Source organism: Procambarus clarkii, unplaced genomic scaffold, assembly GCF_040958095.1.
Source record: "Procambarus clarkii isolate CNS0578487 unplaced genomic scaffold, FALCON_Pclarkii_2.0 HiC_scaffold_652, whole genome shotgun sequence".
NCBI classification, from domain to species: domain Eukaryota; kingdom Metazoa; phylum Arthropoda; class Malacostraca; order Decapoda; family Cambaridae; genus Procambarus; species Procambarus clarkii.
In genome coordinates, this window is record NW_027189685.1 from 30,001 (window position 1) to 35,000 (window position 5,000).

At 43.2% G+C, this 5,000-nt stretch overlaps 1 non-coding gene across 1 annotated transcript; it reads right to left on the minus strand.

Moving 5' to 3' along the window:
• Positions 1–811: 811 nt before the first annotated feature.
• Positions 812–930, minus strand: LOC138361723 (5S ribosomal RNA). Its single transcript, XR_011227138.1, has one exon. It is a non-coding gene; the product is annotated as a 5S ribosomal RNA (ribosomal RNA).
• Between the last annotated feature and the right edge of the window lie 4,070 nt (positions 931–5,000).

Consider the following 5,000-nt stretch of genomic DNA (forward strand, 5'->3'; position numbering starts at 1 on the left):
TGGCTGGCAGGCAGGCAGGCAGGCAGGCAGGCATTTGAGGGTTATTATTTCGCCTGATGATTGGGGGGAGGGTTGATGTGTTAGGGGGTTTTCGGTTAGGTGTGGTGGTGGTGATTGGTGGTGATTGGTGGTGGTGGTGATTGGTGGTGAGTAGTGGTGGTGGTGGTGGTGGTGGTGGTGGTGGTGGTGGTGGTGGTGGTGGTAGTAGGTGGGAGGGGGGGGGGGGGGGGGGGGGGGAAGGGGAATGATGGTCTGTGGATTCCTTCTCCGTACCCCTTACATATAAGCAAAAACATGCCTTCCTGTGGGTATAGAAACATTAACACAAATTATATCAGTAACTGATATTGTAGCCTTTTAAACAGAAAAGATTTGTACATACAAATACTTTTAAATTATCATTTATTTGTGGAAATGGCATTTACGTCATTAAATTGATACCTCAGCATCAAGTGTCCTGCAGTGGTCCAGTGGTAAAGTGTATATAAGTGATGCGTATTCTTGGAGTTGCGAGTTCAAACCCGGATTAAGCTATATATATATATATATATATATATATATATATATATATATATATATATATATATATATATATATATATATATATACAACATGTTTTGTTTTGGTTGTTTGTTTTTGTATAAAGCCTCACACACTATATTAAGCGAGTTTGTTTTAAACATGACATACATATTAATTCATTTTACCAGGCCTTATTCCACACAACTCCGTGAATTTCCCGTGGAGCCAGCCAGCCAGCCATTCAAACAAAAACAAACGAAACAAAACAAAACAAAACAAAAAACATTATTGCCAACAGCATTTGGTGTTCCCAGGCGGTCACCCATCCAAGTACTAACCAAACCCAACGTTGCTTAACTTCGCTGATCGGACGAGAAGCGGTGTTCTCAACGTGGTATGGCCGTTGGCATGAGACTGCCTACACATTGTGGCTAATAACCAACTCTTTTTAGTCATCACGGCAGGATACGGACCTTCTTGTGGTGTCTTAATGGTAATTGTATCCTAACATATTTTTGTCTCCTTGGCATGGATATTTAACATCGTTTATTCAGTCTTGGGTTTATGTTCTTTCGCCATTTACAGACATTTTACATCTACCTACTTCCTCAGCCTACCCTGCCAATTTCTAATGAATTTGTGGATTTTCTTTTGTAATACATACATGTGTGTGCTCATCTGCTCTTCAGTTTTTATGATATTTGTCTCATCTGTCCTGCTTTATGATACTTTTACAAAGAACATGAACAAATGCTTCTATTTTAGAGAAGATATGGGATCCAGGTTTCGGAGCCGTAAAACCAACCGTCGTGATTGGTGGACGAGTTGCCAGGTTGCAGCTTCTGTACCGTGCCGGCACATAAATAGGTTCGGCTCAAGCGGCGGCAGCATCATTCCCCCGTGACTGTCTGAGCGTCTCTCATCACCTTGGTTATCTCATCATCATCATGGTAGAAGCAAAGCCTACCAAGAAGGCTGCGGCTGCTGCTGCTGCTGCTGTGGTGGCCACCACCAGGAAACCTCGCGTCCAGGTTGCTCACCCGAAAACTAGTCAAATGGTTCTAGCCGCGGTCGCAGCACTCAAAGACCGTAAGGGCTCGTCTCTACAAGCAATCAAGAAGTACGTTGTTGCCAACAACAAAGTCGAGGCTGCCAAGATCGCCATTTACATCCGAAGATTTCTCAAGAAAGCAGTGGCTGACGGCATTCTTGTTCAGACCAAGGGAAGTGGAGCTAGTGGATCATTCAAGCTGGCCGTAGCAGAGAAGAGGGCCGTTCTAACTCCCAAGAAAGCCACCACAACCAAGAAACCATCTACAGCAGCAAAGAAGGCCGTGGTAACTCCCAAGAAAGCCGCCACAAGCAACAAACCACCTACAGCCTTGAAAAAGAAGCAGCAGCAGCAGCAGCTTGTTGTTGGGAACAAAAAGCCCAAAATAAAGAGAGCTTCAAAATCTCCCAAACCACCCAAGGCAAAGAAAGCTGTCAAGAAAACAACAAAGGCAAAATAAACGACGACATGCAAGCAGCATGAATACACATGACAATAAACATCCAGGCCTCCCCCCTCAGTGGAGGGGCCTCATATGATTCCAAAAAGAGTTTAGTTTTGTAGACAAATAAATCATTACTTTTGGGGTAGATTTACTCTGTATATTATATATATATATATATATATATATATATATATATATATATATATATATATATATATATATATATATATATATATATATATATATATATATATATATATATATATATATATATACACACATACATGGGTGAGGTGATATGGTACCAAAGTTTTGGGTGAGGTGATTGACATTTACACAAGATAAAACACGAACCAATGGGAATAAAAACATAAGAATGGAAGTAACTGCAGAAGGCCTATTGGCCCATAACACAAGCACTTCCTCTTGATGCTTCTATATTGGTTCGGAGTCTTGAAGCTATAATATATATATATATATATATATATATATATATATATATATATATATATATATATATATATATATATATATATATATATATATATATATATATATATATATATATATATATATGCACACAAAACTAAATAGTCTTGTTAGACAAATTGCCCCTATTAGAGGCAAGTTGACTAACAAGCCGAATGACTGCAATTGTTTTGAATTTGAGTTAAATCTAACATAGAAATGTAATCAAACCTAACCTAACCTATGCTAACCCAAGCTAAGCTAACCTAACCTAACCTAAGCTAAGCTAACCTAACCTAACCTAACCTAACCCAGCAATTCATGATCTTAATATAATACTGTTAATTGGATAAACCAATTTGGAAAGAAATGTTCGAAAATAACAAAATTAACTGTTCTTGTTAGGAAAATTGGGCCTTGCATACTTGTCCCAATAGTGTGGTTCTCGCTTTTAGGTACGACATAAACGTATACCTAAGTTGAGAGAGAAAAAGATTCGCACTCAAACATGCATATCGATTGCCAGTCCTGAATTCTGGGTAGATATTCGTGTCCTCCCTTTTCATTTACCATCATTTGGATACTATCAAAACAGCTCTGAGAAGGATAAAATGAATAAAACGGGTAGCTCACTCATGTAAAAAGGAAGAGTTGGGAAAGATCTCTCTCTCTCTCTCTCTCTCTCTCTCTCTCTCTCCCTCACCCCCCCCCCCCCCCACCACCAATGATCCTGCTCTGCTAGTATATAACGGAACAAACCTTCCCCCCCCCACCCCTCCCTCCCCAATCAGAGTCCCTTTAAGCATGCGAGGATAAAAAATAGATTTCATAAGACCCAATGTGCTAGCTGATATCAAAACAATTTATGTTATCGTCTATTAAGCCCTTCAGTAAAAAAGTATAGGGACCTAATTAGGTCCCGTTTTGAGGTGGTGGTGGGTGGAATCGATGGATTAGCCAAGCTCTTATCCGCCGAATCCGTAGAGGGTACGACCCTGGCGCTTCAGAGCGTACACCACGTCCATGGCAGTGACGGTCTTCCTCTTGGCGTGTTCCGTGTAGGTTACAGCATCACGGATGACGTTCTCGAGGAACACCTTCAGGACGCCACGGGTCTCTTCGTAGATGAGACCCGAAATACGCTTCACGCCGCCACGACGAGCTAAGCGACGAATAGCGGGCTTGGTGATGCCCTGGATGTTGTCACGTAGCACCTTACGATGACGCTTGGCGCCACCCTTTCCGAGTCCCTTGCCTCCCTTGCCGCGTCCAGTCATGGTGTTGAAGTTGTGTGAATAATAAAATTTCGGCACGATTTCCCCAGACTATATCCCGTCAAGCGGACGTACTTGTAGCATGGCAACTCCTAACTCCTGCCTGTCCTTACTTTATGCTTGTACTCGAGCAGAAACACGGCTTTCTCACAACGCTTTCAAAACTGCAGTTGCCTACTCGTCTGTTTCACGTCTCTGTGAAATGACTTTTGCACAAATCCAAAAAATAGAGCAAAATCAGCGATAATAGTGTTTGAGGTGAGCTGCCTGTTGGCTGCAGCCAGAGGAAGGAGGGGAGGGGCAACGGGGTGACGTAGGCGAGTCGAGCAGCCAATGGCGCTCGAGCAAGCGCCTCGAGACGGCGTATATAAGCAAAAATTTTTCGGCGCCGGCCATCACAAACCACAGTTGTTCACCATGGCTCGCACCAAGCAGACTGCTCGCAAGTCCACGGGAGGCAAGGCTCCTCGTAAGCAGCTGGCCACCAAGGCAGCACGCAAGTCTGCTCCTGCCACAGGGGGCGTGAAGAAGCCTCACCGTTACAGGCCCGGAACGGTCGCCCTGCGTGAGATCCGTCGTTACCAGAAGAGCACAGAGTTGCTCATCAGGAAACTTCCCTTCCAGCGTCTGGTGCGCGAGATTGCCCAGGACTTCAAGACCGATCTTCGCTTCCAGTCGTCTGCCGTCATGGCTTTACAGGAGGCATCCGAGGCTTACCTGGTCGGTCTCTTCGAGGACACTAACCTCTGTGCCATCCACGCCAAGCGTGTCACCATCATGCCAAAGGACATTCAGCTTGCTCGCCGTATCCGTGGAGAGCGTGCATAAGCTAAAACGACCACCCTAGTATACACCAAACTCGGCCCTTCTCAGGGCCAAAATATCCTTCTAAGGAGATTTCAGACATTCCTAGCATCAGTCATATGAATTAACCTTCATCTATACATATAATAAATAAATAAATACAATAATTTAGGTGTCATACATACACTGTACACGTGATATCAATAAATCAAGTCATTTGTAGTACAACCTGTCCTCTTACAAACAAAACGCCGTCGCTTTTCATTCTTATGCACTGCCAAGGATCCTTCCCCCCCCCCCCCCCCCCTCCAAAAAAAAAAAAAAAATTGTCATACTGTACTAGAAATAAAAGCAGCTTGTATAAGTGACATACTGTCCTGTCCTGTTTTATTCTGTTTTTGGTCCTCTGGCTTAATCTGTTAAGTTAGGAGATGAC